The 17,991-nt window shown below is 37.2% G+C and overlaps 1 long non-coding RNA gene across 1 annotated transcript in view; it reads right to left on the bottom strand.

The window, feature by feature from the left end:
• Positions 1–16,097, bottom strand: part of LOC130684498 (uncharacterized) — a 39,455-nt gene extending 23,358 nt beyond the window's left edge. Inside the window, exon 1 of the long non-coding RNA XR_008998775.1 lies at positions 16,023–16,097. This is a non-coding gene — a long non-coding RNA (uncharacterized LOC130684498). The remainder of the gene's footprint in view (positions 1–16,022) is intronic.
• Between the last annotated feature and the right edge of the window lie 1,894 nt (positions 16,098–17,991).

The raw sequence follows: 17,991 nt of genomic DNA, 5'->3' as shown, positions 1-17,991 counted from the left end.
AAATTAAGTAGATAGTAAGTCTTTATTCCAAGAGCTCATGTGTGTGTATCACCTTATAATGTGATTTGGGGGATGGAAAATTAAACTTAAATATATGGGCTCTGTATAATATGACTGTGATCATATATTTAGATTAATAGTTCCGATGAAATGAATGCATGCATGATATGATTTGCAACTTGGAAAAAAATTATTTTACCTACAGAAAAGAAATTATATAGATTGAAAATAGACAAGTTGGGAAACATAGATTAATTCAGGTAAAAACTGAACTGACACTAGAAGCTGTAAATACGTGAAATCACCAAAGCAGAAAATGTAGACTGCATTTTTTTAAAAAAAGCAAATCCAAGGCAAAGCTCTAAAAAGAAAATTCCCAGAAGGGCACAGTTAATGACAGACAACCTTTTATAAACATTTTTAATCATAGAAAAGTTCAGATATACCTACAGTAGAGTGAATAGTAAAATGAACCTTCATATATCCATTACCAATATCCAGAATTTATCAACTTTCTGATGCTTTATTTTATCTATTCCTCCATCTAACCTTTTTTTAAAAATTTTGCTGACATATTTAAAATTAAATCCACTGAAAACTACAAGATGTTGGTGAAGAAACTAAAGAAAACACAAATAAATGGAAAGATATTCTGTGCTCATGGATTCGGAAAAGCAATATTTATATCATGCATTTTAATATATGGGCTCTGTATAATATGACTGTGATCATATATTTAGATTAATAGTTCCATATATTAAAATGTCCATACTACCCAAGCAATATACAGATTCAATGCAATCTCTATTAACATTCCAACAGCATTTTATACAGACATAGAACAAACAATCCTAAAATTTGTATGGAACTACAAAAGACCTCACATAGCTAAAGCAATCTTCAGAAAGAACAAAGCTAGAGGCATCATGCTTCCTGGTTTTGGACTATATTACAAAGCTATAGTAATCAAAAGAGTATAGTATTGGCATAAAAATAGACACATGGATCTATTGATCAGAATAGGAAACCCAGAAATAAACCCAGGCATATCTGTTCAATTAATTTATAACAAAGGAGCCAAGAAAATACAGTGGGAATGATGTAGGGAAAACTGGACAGTCACATGCAAAAGAATGAAACTGGATCACTGTCTTATACCATATACAAACATAAACTCAAAATAGCTGAACTTAAGAACTGAGCCATAAAACTCCTAACATAAAACATAGATGGTATCTTCTTGACACTGGTCTTGGAGATGATTTTTCGAAATTGGCACCGAAAGCAAAAATAAACAAGTAGGGCTATATCAAACTAAAAAGGTTCTGCAGACAAAGGAAACCATCAACAAAATGAAAAGCGAACCTACCAAATGGGAGAAAATATTTACAAATCATGTATCTAATAAGGGGTTAATATCCAAAATATATAAAGACCTCACATTGTTCAATACCAAAATAAACAAGGAATCCAATTAAAAAATCAGCAAAGGATCTGAATAGACCTTTTTCCAAAGAAGACGTGCAGATGATCAATAGGTACATGAAAAGATGCTTAACATCACTAATCAATAGGGAAATGCAAATCAAAACCACAGTTCAATATCACCTCACACCTGTTAGAAATGCAAATCAAAACCACAGTGTGATATCACCTCACACCTCACACCTGGCTGTTATAAAAAAGATGAGAAATAACAATTGCTGCTAAGGATATGGAGAAAAGGGAACCCTTATGCACTGTTGATGGGGATGTAAATTGGCATAGCCACTGTGGAAAATAGTATGGAGTTTCCACAAAAAACTAAAAATAGAACTATGATCCAGCAATTCTACTTCTGGGTATTTATTTAAAGGAAACTAAATCACTAATTTAAAAAGATATCAGCACCCCAATGTTCATTACAGCATTATTTCCGATAGTCAATCCATGGAAGCAACCTAAATATCCATTGATGGATGAATGTATAATGAACTTGTGGCATATATATATATATAGTTACTATTCAGTCATAAAAAAGGAGATCTTGCCATTTGTGACAACATGATGAACCTTGAGAGCATTATGCTAAGTGAAACAAGTGAGACAGAGAAAGAGAAGTGCTGTATGATCTCACTTACAGGTAGGATCTAAAAAGGAACAAACTAAAGAAAAATGAACTCATATATACAGATTACAGATTGATGGTTGCCAGAAGTGGGGGGTGGGAGGGGTGAACAAAGTGGGTGAAAGTGGTTAAAAAGTTCAAACTTCCAGTTATAAAATAAATAAATCTCAGGGATGTCATGTACAGCATGGTTACTATAGTCAATAATACTGTATTTTACATCACAAAGTTGCTGAGAGTAAATCTTAAGATGTTTGCATCACAAGAAAAAAAATTATAACTATTTGTGGTAATGGCTGTTAGCTAAACTTATTGTGATCCTTTTGCAATATATACAAATACTCAATCATCATGCTGTATACCTAAAACTAGCATAATGTTACATGTCACTTATAACTTGATTATAAAAAGGGAGAATTAAAAAGAAAACAAAACATGATAGAATATCTACAAGGGATGTTTCTGCTTGGGGCAGCTTTCCTCCAAGTGGTAAAGATTCATGAACCCAGGCTCCTTCCTTTTTTGCACCCCTACCACTATTTTATTCATGGCTTGCAAAGTTGGTTGGGAGGTTTTGATGGACTTAGAAGCAATACATATTACTTCTAACTTTCCGTTGGCTAAAACTCAGTCACATGGGCACAGCTAACTGTTAAGGAGGCTGAAAACTATAATTAGAATGTGTATGTATCTAGGAAGAAGAGGAAACAGAGATTTAGGGTAAGTGAGCCAGACACTGCAAAAGCCCTGGTGAAACATTGTTCCCTATCTCTCAGCCCATCCGGCCCAAATGGAGTTGCCTGCTTCCTAACCTTCTGTCTCCTTCATCTAGGTTCCAGGATGATTCAGCCTGGATACTAATAAGTGAAATAAGCTAATTTCACTCCTTGTACATTATGAGTGGTTCAGACACATATTGGCACATGGCCCACGTTGGCTCAATGAGGCTCAATCCTAGGACTTTATTGGAATCTTTGGCAAAAGAGAAACTCTTCCCAATAGGGTTGCTGAGCTGTAAGTATGAACAAGTACACGTACAGTGAGCAACCATTTGTCAGTCTGATGAGAGAGCCTGCTTGAGAATGAAGCCAACAAATAAGAAAGTAGGGCTGAGAGACAGAAAGAGATCTATATTCAGGCATGTCTGATCGGTCCTATCCCTGATTTTTTTCAACTAACGTATCCAACAAATCCTTTAAAACTTGTTTTTCTTGAACCCAATTTGAATTGAGTTTCTGTTACTTATGAGCAAGAGGCTTAATAGAGGCCTGCTTGCAAAACTCTGGAACCCTCTCTTACTCCTTTCTTCCACCCCCACATCCAAGAACATGGTCACACTCGCCCTGCCCTCCATGACAGTAGTCACTCTATTAGTGAGTAAATGTGCCCTTTGAGATGAGGCTGCCTTTGAATAATCCATCTCCATACGGCTGGACTGCTCATTTTCTCACTTGCTTTTTTCCTTTTTTTTTTTTTAAACATAGAAATTGTTTTGAATACAACATGTGTCTTCTTCGAGGTCAGAAGTATTTTAGTCAATTAAAATCTGGCTTCCCTTGCATATGCTTTTTGAAAATGAGTGATCTCATCGGGGCAGAGCTGGAGAGGTTTGTCACATCAAAAGAGGCAAATTTCTCCAGTTCTTTCCCTTTTCAAAGGCAGTAGGATCCCAGGTGGTGATAGCTGAAGTTTAGCAAAGAGGTTCTGCAAGTCATATGGAGGAAGTCGTTCCTGTAATAATTTGGGGGTAGTCAGCAGAAGAGAGAGTTGCCATTGCCTCCACTTCATTTATTTTTACTCTGTTGAAAAATAATGGTAACATAAGGATTCATCTATCAAGAGTAAAATATTGGGCTCATGCCTCACATCTGCAAATGTTGGATTTCAAAGAAAATACCACTGAGATGTAAATAAAGAACACAACACATGATTCTTGACTTTCATGAGAGACAGAGACAGAGACAGAATGCACTACCGCTGTGCAAGTATATTGAGAACATCATTCCAAATACGGAAAGGGCCAGTTACAGAATCAAAACTCCTTGGTACTATTTTGCAATACTAAACCAGATGAGAACCAAGAGTCAGTTTTAGGGAGATAGCCAGGCTGAAGCAATCAAGTCAGAAAGAACGGAGAACTAGTATTTTGGGTGGCACAGTCTGTACAGAACTGGTGCATGACTATGGATTCCCCTTGTCATCACACGACTCCGTGGCTGTGCTGGGCGTAGGGCTATCACTATCCAAAAACTCAAAGCCTGGGCAACCACTCGGAGTCATAGACAAGAATCAAAGTTCTTTAGAACCACAAAGTTAGTTTTATGACCTGACGTATTCAGAAACAACAATGCTTAGTTTTCTGACACTTGAAGATTTACAGTTTAATAGAATCTGAGGCTCAACAAGGAACCCAAAATTAATGTTTGGCAGCTCAGGAGATTCAGAAGAATAATGAATGCAACAAGTATTTTTTGATTTGGATTATTTATCTAACTCTATAGCAAAAGAGTTGTAACAGAAAAATAAGGCATGCATTCTGTCCCTCCCATGTATATTTAGTTACAAAATATCAAACTGCATAGAAATGGTTATAAATGTTCAGTAAGGGAGATCAGTGAGGGTGAAATAATCAAGGAAGCCTTTTTGGAGTGGATATAAGTCTGGAGAAACTGATAGAATTTTATTACTTGGATGTGTAGAGAGAAGGAACTGCCTATTCTGGAATGGTGTGTGTGTGCTCATGTATGTGTGCTGGGGGCCTTAGAGGGACAGCAATGGCACCAGTTTGACTGGAAGTAAAAAGCGCAGCTGTCACAGAGAGGTAGGTTCAGATTACAGAGGTCCTAGAAGACAATGCAACAGGGTGGGGACTTGGTAGGTCAGGCAGCAGTGCGGTCATATACTTCACTGGGTAGGAGGAAGGCATGGGGAATTGCTTTGCAATGGGCACTGTAACAAACTGTCACATAGTGGCTGAAAAACAGCAGTTATTATCTTACAGATCTGGAAGTTAGTAATCCAAAACGGGTCATCCTGAGCTAAAATCAAGGTTTAGGCAGGGCTGTATTCTTTCTGGAGGCTCTACGAAACAATATGTTTCTCTCCCTTTTCCAGCTTCTAGAGGCTGCCTACATTCCTTGGCTTATTGCCCATTCTTCCATCTTCAAAACCAGCAGTCATGTCACTCCAGCTTCTGCTTCTCTGACTCTCCTGCCTCTCTCTTCCATCTTTTAAGAATTTTTGTCATTACACTGGGCTCACCTAGATAATCCAGAACACTTCCCCTATGTTAAAATCCTTAACTTTATCACATCTGCCAAGTCCCTTTTGCCGTGAAAGGAAACATATTTGTATGTTCTGGGGATAGAATGTGGTCACTTTCAGGGGAACTTTATTCTGCCTGCCACATACAGTACAGGGACTTAATCCTAGCCCTGAATCAGTAAATCATCAGCTTTTAAAAGTTGATGCCAATCTAAAGATGCTAAGCAGGAGTGTCTAACAGGCTCATTTCTTATAATGAGTGCTCTTGGTACCTCTCTGTGGTTCTGATATACATACACTTCTAGAAAGCACCAGGATGAAAGAAAAGACTGTGGGCCTAGGACATAAACTCTTTCCCACATCCTCACCACAAACAATTCAGATTGGCTTAGCACTTGGGAATTCTGCAGGCATAAATAACTTTGAAAGGACAAGATCCCCAGCAAATGGGAAACTGAAGTAGGCTGAGACTTTAGGAAATGGTCCAGACATAGCTAAAGCGAATGGCCACAGGAAGGAATTGGATCATGTTAACAAATCCACTGAGTATTCAATTTCACTTCTCCTTTTACATTCATTCTCTCTTTTTAAGTCATTATTTTGGTCACATGAATGGAGAAAATGTCCTTGGGTCTATTCCATTGCAGTGAGAGGTGGTGACAGTTCTAAATGATTCCATAATAGTAGCCTGGAGCTGACTCAGTCATTCCTTTAACAAATATATGTTGCAAGCCAACTTAGCACCTGGAACTAACGACAGAAAAATGACATTCAGTCCATAATCTCAAGGATTGCATGGTCTAGTAATTCTCACCATAGTTACATGACATGGGTATAACAGGGCAGGGCAGGACAGGGATTTGAATGTGCACCCACCTGAGGCGAAGGTCCATCTTCTTTCCACCATACCCTGTGACTTTCCTCCAGACTTAAGCCCTTTCATAAAAAATACTTTATATCTGGACATTTTGGGGTCACATTCTATCACTTTGCAAAATTGTAAAAGCCTTTTTTTTTCAGTCTTATGTAACATAAAAAACAAGTCTTATTTTTTTTCCCCCTGTAACTCCGGGGGAAAATCCCAGGGCAAAATATCTTTGAAACCAAAATTAGTCAAAGGGAGAGATGAAGTGGGAGAAACCCATTTGCTGCTTACAAGCAGTCACCCACTTCTGCTCTCCCATGTCTCTCGCGACCCCGCCAAACCTCTCCGGCCCAGATATGCCCTCACTCACCCTTGTAACTACCTATTGATATGGAGATGAATTACGGCCAGATGAAAGATTCTGGAAATACTGTAATTTCACCCACAATGGCCCAATAATTTTGAGTTTAACTGACTCACCTGTCAATTGTGGTTATGGTGTTTTCTTTCCACATTACACTGATAAACAGAGATAATTTAAGAAATACTCAAGATAATTTTGCTGTCAGACAATGCTACAGGAGTTCAGAAGGGGCAGATAGAACTGTGGTCTGGAGGTCAGTGAAAGCTTCTAGAAAGAAGTCAGGTTTTAATTGAATCTTAAGGGCTAGTTGGAATTTGAATAGACAAATTGGAGAGAAAGTAAGACAAATGAACAGTAAAATGCATGAAAGATAAGATACCCATGGCATTTTCAGAGGCAGTGAGACAACTAGTTTGGAAGGCAAGAGTGTTAAGCAAATGTGGAATATGCCACAGGGTTCAATGAAATCACTTCCCACTCCTTCCAGAGAGGGTGAATCATACCCTATGAGAACATTCTCTGTGTTCTTATATATTTTTCCCATATCTCTATTATGGCATTTAACACTTTGCATCATTATTTTATTTGTGATATCTTATTGACTATTAAATCTGTGGCATGGGGCACATAGTAGGAGAGCAAGAAATTGTTGATTAACTAGCTGACTGACTGACTGGGCACACCTGTTCCATCATTTGTGAACTCTGTGGTCAGGGCTGTGTCTTAACTCATCTCTGTATCTCCATAGCTCTGAGTCAACACCTGTACATTCTCAGTAATGTTTATAAAAATGACTTATTCACTCAAACTCCTTCTCATTCTTCAAAGATCCCCCATTCTTATTTCCACCTTCCCCTTTTTGAAGTCTTTCCAAATCACTGTTGATACAAGAACACACCCATGAAACTAGACACCCCTCCTCCCTGCACCAGCAGTTCCCCAAGCGCCAGGATGCTATTCACAATGGTGTGCTGGGGCCATCTCATACCAGGTCCTAAAGCCAATCATATGTTCAGAAATACTGAGAGTCAGCTTTTAAATCTGAGTAAAGTAAATTACATAAACTTAAATAAATCATATTTAAAACAAAAACATTCAAAAACTCATCACTTCCTATTAGCGGTTACCATGCTGAGGTGGGTAGAGTGGGTGGTAGGGTGGCTTAGGGGGATAAAGGAGCACACAAATTCTCAATTATAATATAAGATTTCAAAGAACCCAACATTATTCCTATGTTGACAGATAATAACTGCACTAGTGTCAGTGAGGATTTAATAATGTGGTAACTGTTGAACCACTGTGTTGTACATTTGAAACCAGTATAAAATTGTATATCAATATTTCATTTAAAAAAATCATCACTTCCTAATTGTCTTATGATAGTTTACTATTAACTATTCTCTCAAGAGTCTTTATGTCAATTGCAACTGTATCATGTAAATATTACAATTGCATGCTACCATGCATCTCTTCCCAACATCATATTCAGTGATGTCATGTTGGAAGCTTGAAATGGGTCATGGAGTATTTACAACATAAAAACTATTTTTTAAAAAGTATATCATAAAAAAGTACATCATAACTGTGGTGAATAGTAGCAAAAACTGAGGGTTATTTTTCTAGTATTTTAAAACCATTATCCAACTCAGCAATAAAGTCACTCACATAACTGATAAATGAGTGAGTTTCCAATCTATATCTTAGTTGTTTCACTTTCAACTAATTCATTAATGGGTATGACAATATCAGTGAGCATTCCTATCAGAACTATATTCCTGTGTCAATTGTAACCACAAGTTGACTACAGATATGAGAGTTCAGCCGAAGTCAGAGAAGGCTTTCTTGTAGAATCAGTTGGTTATATGGAATATACAGTAAAGAGTATTGCATACTCTATCGATATTTGTAAATTGTATTCTATGCAACAATTATATCAGTAATATTTGTAATCAGTGTTTATGTGTCTGAGTGCTAGTTTGCCTTTTCTTATTCTTGGCTGTCAGCTGTATTTCCATCTGAAGGTAGGAGTTAGTTACATCTGAGTCGTCTGATCAAATGACACCCACGGACCCCAATCTCAAGTCAATATTTGAAAGACAAGTTTTCTGAAATCAACCTCATGCCTCATACAGATACCCTGAGGAGAATTAAACTAAATTCTGTGGAGAATTAAACATTGTTTATGCAATAGTGTAAGTCTTTAAATAAAAGTCCTGTCTAGAGTTTTATTACTATTTGGTCAGCCATACTTAACCTGGTCACCCTTTATGCTGTGGAAGCACAGCTGGCTTGATTGAACTCCAACTCTAGTGTGTGTTAAAAACCAAAAGACAACATCTTTTATAAGACAGACTTAAAAGGGAGAGATGGTGTTTGATCACTCACCCTATTCCTCTACTTCAAGAAGCCATTATCCCTGCCAGGGAATTTTCCATTCATATATAGAATCTGAGATTGGAAGATTAGATAACTGTTTGGAATGGAAATGTGGTTCTGATGGAAATACAGTAATTAAAGAAAACTTCTCACCAGATATAAATAATGGGAAAAAAGAATTATACCGACTATAGCTCACCTTCAATGCTCAAATATGTCTTCAAATTTGTGTGTGGGAACAGGTGATCAGACCCAGTCCTTGCCACCTCCAAATAGGCTTCCCTGGGAAATTCAGTGATGCTCCGAAGGAAACACAGGCCTCCTTGCTTTAGTTTTACTGTTTCTGAAAAAAAGACTCAAGTCTGGTAGATACTATCCTGTACTGCCATTATTTGGCTCTCTATTGGTCCATCTGTATACAGTGTGGCAGTCAGGGAGACATCCTATCCTGCAGTTTGTAAAACAGCAGCTGGGGCATAGTCAATGCTCCATACAGGTGCACCACCTGGATGTGGAAAATTAAGCTAGGGAGCTTCTGAGAGGGTTGGGTGTCCTCCTACCCATTTTATGTCTTGTTATAATTTTTAAAGTCATATGCAACAATACTGTGAGACCAATGAGGCAGAAATTATTTTAAATTTTTATTCTGATGAAAAAAAGTGAAACACAAGGATTTTAAGTGTCTGCCGAAAGTTACAAAAATGGTAGGTGGGAGATTCCAGAATGAACTCCCAAGCTTGAAGCAAATTTGAGAGTCCTAATCATGACACAGACTCAGGAAATTCAGGAAGACAGATAGAGCATTATTCCAATAATCAATGAATCATAGAAGTTTCAAGTGTAAGAATGTTGGCTTAAAAAGAATTATCAATCTTTTAATTGGGGAGAAAATAATTAGTTTTGTTTTGGTTGCCTCAGGCAGTTAGAAGCTAAAATTAGTAGGATTCCCCAATACAGCATTATTCCAGATGGACCATAGTAAGTAATAGTTTTCCTTTGCCCTACTTAAGACAAAATGAGTATTTGATCTTATTAACAGGGTTTAATTTATTTGATGACCACAGTCTGTTGCCAACACTCTGGTTAGCCATGGAATGGAGACTTGGCATACAGAGAAACAGGGCTACAAATTTGTGGCTCTGTCTAGGGGAATAGTTCTCAACCTTGGTTATCCATCAAATTGCCTGTAGAATTTTTCGTAACACAAATGCTCAGGCCATTTGCCAGAGCATTTATATAAGAATCTTTGGGAGTGCCACCCAGGCATTAGTATTTCTGAAAGCTCTCTGCGTGCCTAATATATAACCAAAGTTGAACACCACTACGTTAGTGGGTCTTAACATTAATTTATTGAGTCATAACCAGCATTTTATAAAAGGAGTGGATTGGAAAAGAAAATATACTAGGGGATTCTGCATAATAAAGGTAGGATTTGATTTAGTAAAACTTTTGTTTCAGTCCTGTGTGTGTGTGTGTGCGCGCACACACTGTGTTGCAATTAAAATACACTTACTATATTTTGTGGTCCAAAATGTTGCAATAATACTGATTTGCGTGGATGAGACTGTGGTCAAGAGCCCCAGGAGGCAGAGATAGCAGGAGGAACATGGAGATGGGGCACTGTTCTCATTTATTTCTCCAATTCACTTAGACTCATTTTGTCGGTCAGTTGTACCTCAGAAAATTAGACTCTCAGATCTGGAAGGAGCTTTTATTTTTTTAATAAATTACCCTCATTTCATGGATTGACAAACTGCCCCAAGACAAAGGATCTGTCTCAGACTCTGTGGTGTAAGGAAAAATTCATGCTTCAGTGGAAAACAATGCACTATCTAAAGCACACCCTTCCAGGATGTCTTACTGGAATTCGATGGAAGCTATTTTACAACCCTGAAAATTATAGATAATGGACAGAAATGAATGTTTCCCTCTAGGCACACAACTTCTGTCCTGTCTAGGAGAGGTTCAAAATTGACCTCCCTTCCCAACATGGAAGAGGTTAGTGTTGTCTCCCCATGAACATTTGTTTCAACATTCCTTTACTTCACATAAATTTGTGCTTTTGTGATTTCTCCTCTGAACCATCAGTGTGGTTCCCTCATTATGAGTCAGATAAAAAGTTTAACACATAATTCACTTATCCATCTCTGTAAGAATCGTGATTTTATGCTTTTTTGTAAATTAACTTTTAACAGCGAGAATTCTCTCCTTAGAACAACATGGCAGGTCTTTTTATTTTGTGATCTCCTTTTCTGTGGGCCAGATGGCTTCCACTTCCTGACCCCATATTACACTTGCAACCTGCCTTATTCCAGCCACAAACAGGATCTGAACTCACCACAGATGCTGGACTTGGATCTGACCCAGGGAAATCATACCCATGGTTAAGTAATACCATGATATGTCTGTGGTTTCATGTAAAACAGAGTATCTGCTGATGAGATCTTGGAAATAGAATTATATAGAAAACTAAGAAACTGATGAATTTACTAATCTCTTTTTTTCCACAACAAATTGAACTTTCAGTACACTTCCCCAGTTATGGGACTTACTCATTTTAACAAATATTTATAGAGGACTTCCTTTCCTGACATCATGATAGAAGAGATACACTAAAATACTGCCCACTATAAATACATAGAAATCACAGGAGAAACCAAACCTTTTTTTTTAATAGGCAGCTAAACTTAAAAGAATGTAGGATAAATGATACTAGAACAAGTAGATATCCATGTACAAAAGAGTGAACTGCATCCAAACATCAACCACACACCCTTCACAAAAATTAACTCAAAAGGGATCACAGATATAAATGTAAAATGCAAACTATAAAACTCCTAGAAGATAACATAGGAGAAAAATCTAGGTGACTTTGGGTATGGTGATGACTTTTAAGATACAATGCCAAAGGCATGATCTATGAAAGAATTGAAAACTTTTGCTCTGTAAAACTTCCAATAAACTCTGACCTTCCCTTCCCTTCTCAGAGACACTGCCAAAGCTTTGCAGAGCTGATGTCCTTTTATGGCTGTACACAATTGTCTCATCAAATTGACAGCTTTGTCTCATCAGCAGGCTGTGTTGGTAACATTTGAGGAGCCAGATTTTGACATTTCAGGAAGACAGTATTAAAAAGGAAAATTACAGCCCCATCGAACTCATGAGGATAGATGCAAAAATCCTAAACAAACTCTCAAAAACTGAACATAGAATGTTTAACAAGTAATATGTGCTGACCAAGTTTGATTTATCCCAAGAATGTTAAGTCAGGTTAATATTAAACTATCAATTTGTGTAATTTAACACATTGATAGATTAAAGGAGAAAAGCTGTATAATCAACTCAGTAGAGGTAGAACACCTTTTGATAAAAGATTTAATATCATAAAGGTGTTTATTCTTCCCAGATTCATCTAAGGATTAGAAGTATTTCCAATCAGAATACCAATAAGGTTTTTTTTTAACTGAAAAGGTAATGTGAAAAATAAAAATACTATGAGAGGCCACACACTCCTAAAATCAAAGAACAAGGGAGGGAGATGGCTCTTACTAGATACCTAGAATTATTACAAAGTTGTAATGATTATCAGAAAATATTATTAGCACAAGAAAAAAATTAAAATATCAGTGAAGCAGAACAGATATCCTAGAAATAAATGCATATATATATGTACATTTGATATATGTGGCAGTGCATTTCAGTGAGGATGGAATTTTTTTTAATGGTGCTGGGAAAATTATATATAAATTTTTTTTCCTTAACATTAGAAACAAGGCATAGATGTCTATTCTCACTACTTTTTTTTTTGGTATATTAATATAAAGTTAAATGGGCAACATTGTGGTTACTAGATTCCCCCCATTATCAAGTTCCCAGCACATACCCCATTACAGTCACTGTTCATCAGCATAGTAAGATGCTATAGAGTCACTACTTGTCTTCTCTGTGCTATACTGCCTTCCCCGTGCCCCCCCTCACATTATGTGTGCTAATTGTAATGCCCCTTATTCCCCTTCTCCCTCCCTTCCCATCCACCCTCCCCAGACCCTTTCCCTTTGATAACTGTTACTCCATTCTTGGGTTCTGTGAGTCTGCTGCTGTTTTGTTCCCTCAGTTTTTGCTTTGTTTTTATGCTCCACAGAAGAGTGAAATCAGAAAATTATATTTAAAAAAAATGAAATTGGATCCCAACCTCAATCAAAATCCTAGCAGCTTTTGTGCAAAAATTGATTAACAGGTTGATTCTAAGGTATAAATGGCTATTGAAGAGTCAAAACAATTTGGAAAAGAAGTTAAAGTGGACATACTCACTTTATTATAAAGCTACAAGCAATAAGTACAGTATGATACTGACATCAAGATAAACAAATAGAACTGTGGAACAGAATAGAAAGTCCAGAATGTGTGTGTGTGTGTGTGTGTGTGTGTGTGTGTGTGTGTGTGTGTGTGTGTCTATATATATTGACTTTAGACAAATTGAGAAATGGGGAACAGGTATCTCTTCAACAACAGTGCAGGAAGCATTGAAAAATCCATGTGGAAAATGGTGAACTTGAACCCTTACCTCACACCAAGCAAAATAATCAGCTGAAGCTTCTATAAATATAAAGCTGCTAAAATAAAAACAGTTGAAAATCTTAGAAAATTTGGGGTAGGGTTTCTTAGATAGGTCCCAATTACCATGAACCACAAAAGAAAACGTTGATAAAATGGACTTCAGCAAAATGTAAATCTTCTGCTTCATGAAAGACTATTGAGAAAATTAAAAGGTAAGTTATAGGTAGGTAGCAAGTATTTATAATAAAAAATATACAAGTATACAAAGAACCTTTACAATTCAATGACAAGAAGACCAAATTTTTTTAAATATACAGAGAAGTTTGAGAACACACTTCATAAAAGAAAACATAGAAAAGGCCATTAAGACACAAAACAATTCCTAACATAATTAATCTTGAGGAAATTTTAGTTTGATATCGCAATGAGATACAACCACATGTCCACAGAATAGCTAGGATTAAAAAGACTGATAACTTCGGTATGTTAATGAGGATGTGAAGCAAGGGGAGCTCTCATATACTGCAGATGGATATGCAAAATAGTACAACTATTCTTGGAAACAGTTTAGACCTTCCTTATGAAAGTAAACATACTTTCATCAGCTACATGTTCTTGATATCATATTGCATAACACATTTTTAAAAATATTTACATTTAAAAAAATGCATGTGATATTAATTTGCCTACGATCAGAATTACAGGATGAAATTTAGAAAAATATAAACTTACCATATGACTTAGCAATTTAACTCCTAAGTAATTCCCCAAGAGAAATAAAAATATGTGTACACAAAGAACCATATATGAATGTTCATAGCATTTTTTATAATAGCCCATATTGGAAATAATTCAAATATTTATCAGTTGATTAACGGATAAAAATCATCATGATTTTTCCATATCACAGAATTCTTCTCAGCAATAAAAGAGAACCATCTGTTCATATACACAACATGGACAGATCTCAGAATATTATACTGTGTGAAAGATGGTAGAGGCAAATAATACACAATAAATTTTTCTATTTGTATGAAACTCTGAGAAACTTAAGTCTAATCAGTATTGGTAGAAAGAAGATCAGTGGGTGTCTGGGGCACAGTGGTGGTTGTGAACTGAATGTCTGTCTCTCCCCACCAAAATTCATATGTTGAAATCCTAACCTCCAATGTGATAGTTTTGGAAGAGGATAGGTCATGAGGATAGAGCCCTCATGAATAGAATTAGCATCCTTATGAGAAGAAGTTCTTTCCACACTCTGCTCTCTGCCGCATGAGAAGACAGCCATCTACAAGCCAGGAAGTGGGCCCTCCGCAGACACTGGATCTGCTGGCGTCTTGATCTGGGATTTCCCAGACTTCAGAACTGTGAGATATGAATTGTTGTCATTTAGGTCTCCCGTCTGTGGTGATTTGTTTGAGCAGCCTGAACTAAGACAGTATTGATTGAAGGGGCATTGATTGAAAATGGGTGGAAGGAAACTCTGTGACATGATGGATATAGTCTATGTTATGTCTGTGGTAGTGGTTACATGACTGCATACATTTGTACAGAACCATTAACTTTTATACTTAAAATTGGTGAATTTAATTGCAGGTAAATTGTACCTTGATAGATGAATGGACCAGAATGGAAAGTTCAGAATTAGAACAACTTATATATAGCTAAGTGCTCTTCAGCAAAAGTAATTATGATTTAAAAATAAATATAATAATAAAATAAAAGTGAACTAAGACACCAGGCAATTACACACAAAATTAGAATGACAAGCTATTAAGCATTCTAAGGTCATTGTACCATTCAGGTGGAGTGTACAGATGCTAATTTACTTGACTTTCTAAGATGAAGTATATGGTTTTTAAATGTTAAGTTTAACCACCAAATTAGAATGCAGTAATATAAAATGTATGACTTCAAACCACAATGGAAGATGAGAGGAACTTAAAAAAAAAATCCATCCAAAAGAATGTAGTAGAAACATAGACAAACAGTTTAAACAGCACAAAATGAGACAGTAGAAATAAATCTCAACATAACAATGAATTATGGAATATGTAGATGGACTGTCTTTGTCCAGTAAAGGACAGTGTCAAATTGGATGCCTGCTGTGTGCTGAGGACTGTGTCCAAGGGACAGAAAGGCAAGGAGCTTACGGAAAGGAGGGGATGTCAGGGAAATGGTTACTCAACCGTTGGTACCATGAGCTATAGTCTGTGGGCAGAAGTCCTCCCGGGGTGTTACAGGAACACAAGAGAGCAAGATCCTCTCTGTGGAGTCACATGTCTTGGTCAATGTAACCACTGAGTTGAGTTACTGGTATTAGAAGTAGGCAAAGGGCATTATTGACAGAGGGAACAGCCTGAGCAAAAGCAGAGGAGAGAGAAGCTGATAGGGGGATAAGAATCAGTTTCATGTTAGGAGGCTGGGATGTGAGTTGTGGTGGCTAATGAACTGATAAACTCTTTTATCCCTACACGTCAGGGACTCACCTGGTTCTCCATCCCAGCAGTACAGCACCCCAGAGAGGATCATTTTGAGAGCAGAATTAACTCTGTGGAATCAATCCGTAATGGAAGTTACCAGTTACTGCAAAATGAGGATCTTTATCTCCCGAAGTCCTGTGCCTCAAGGAGTTAGTATAGTGAGTAAACATGGATTTGAAAGTCCAAATTTGCACATTGAGTGGATTTTGATGATTCACTTCTGTATCTCACCCAGCTTTGAAGATTGAACTCAACTGTTTCCTCCTCCATAAATTTCCCGGGATGAACTTTACCTCTGAGAGGTTAGTGTATTTACTTAAGAAATGTTTGGCTGAAGAAATGTTCAGTTTTCTCCTTCATCCTTTACTTAGTTGTACCCTCACACTTCTGCAGTTTACTGGAAGACAGGGCCCATGTTTAGTTACAACACAAAGCCCAATGCCTTGCACATAATAGGTGGGGACTTTAAATTAAGATGATGAAAAAGTTGTTGCACTTTCTGCAAGTTATTCCTTCAAATATGATTGTAAGTGATATTCTGTATGCAGTTATTAATGATAAAATTAGATTATGCTTTTACATGAATTTTCATGATTTTTGTACTCTCCAAAGTAAAAAAAAAGAAAAAAATTTGTCTGTACATATCCTATTTGAAGACCTAGGATAGATGAAGTGGTGGCATTTCAAGATGGCATGAATAAAGTCCACAGGCAGACACTTGTGCAAAGATGGCCATAGTGCCACATTGATCTGGAAATCATAGGAAAGGTTGCTGCTTCAGCACCAGGTAAGCACTGCCTAGAGAGCCCCTCTCAGCTGAGGGAGGGCACAGCTGTGAGCAGCTGGGCAGCCAGTAGAATCTTTCTGCATAAGCACCTCAAGATTTCTGAGAGCATCGTCACCATCCTCATCCTTCTGGTATTTTCCTACTGCTCAAGACAGAATTGTATTTCTGTGAGTTCTTTGATTGTTCAGTTCTGCCTCAGTCCAATTTAATGGTATTGCTAAAACCCTGGATACTTGAGGTGCTTCTGTCTTTCTCTCTCCCTTTTTTGAGTTTCCATTAACAAACTTCATCAAGTAATGCCAGAGCTGCCCACTTTGTTTGGTAGGAGAAAGGAAAACAAAGATGTGTGGAGTACCTTTTCCATGTAAGGTGTCGCACTGTGCATGTTCACATCTGTGTCCCAATCAATGTTCATAAAAGCTCTGTAATAATAGCATTAATATTTATGAAAAGAGCTAGCAGTTATTGATCTCTACATGGACTATCTCGTTTGATTTTAGACCAGCCATGAGAAGGAAGCATATTATTCTCCCCATTTTACAGATGAGAAACACTGAGGCCTCAAGGAGTTAAGAGCACAATGAAAAAGTCATAACATTTAGATGTGAACTTTTTAATCTTCCCAGGGGCCACACTTTAACCATGATGCAGTGCTGTCTCCCTGCAAATTAAAGAACTTCATCTCCATTTAAGAGATGAAGGTGTGGGTTCACAATGTGCTCAGGCCATACATTTAATAAATAGCAGACCCAGTATTTATTAAATAAATATTTAAACTAAACAGCATGGAAGTAAACACATTTTAAAAACACAGTGTAAAATACAAATCTGAGTGTTGTGCTTTGTACCATACATCACTGATGCAGAAAAGCAAGTTTTCAGGTTAAATTACAATAAACTCAGCTGTCTATTTCTTCACTCTGGGTATACAGGTGGGACTTCAATACATTTACTACAGAAGCAGGGACCAGAGTGGGGCTAAATAAGAATGAATTGAGTGAGCCAATATTTCATCACGACTAGAAAAGCGTGTCTGGCCCAACCACCCTGACGTGGCTGAGTGGGAGATTCTCGGGGTTTCAGATGCGCTGATAGTAAACGTAGGCTTTGTGCTGCAAACAGGTCGTGGCTCAGCTTCCTCAGGTTTCTTCCTGTAAGACAGCAGGAGAAACGATGTTGTCCTTCCTC

The sequence above is a fragment of the Manis pentadactyla genome, chromosome 8, assembly GCF_030020395.1.
Source record: "Manis pentadactyla isolate mManPen7 chromosome 8, mManPen7.hap1, whole genome shotgun sequence".
NCBI lineage: Eukaryota > Metazoa > Chordata > Mammalia > Pholidota > Manidae > Manis > Manis pentadactyla.
Note: the sequence above shows the minus strand (reverse complement) of the source record. Positions and strands in the feature narration are given on the sequence as shown.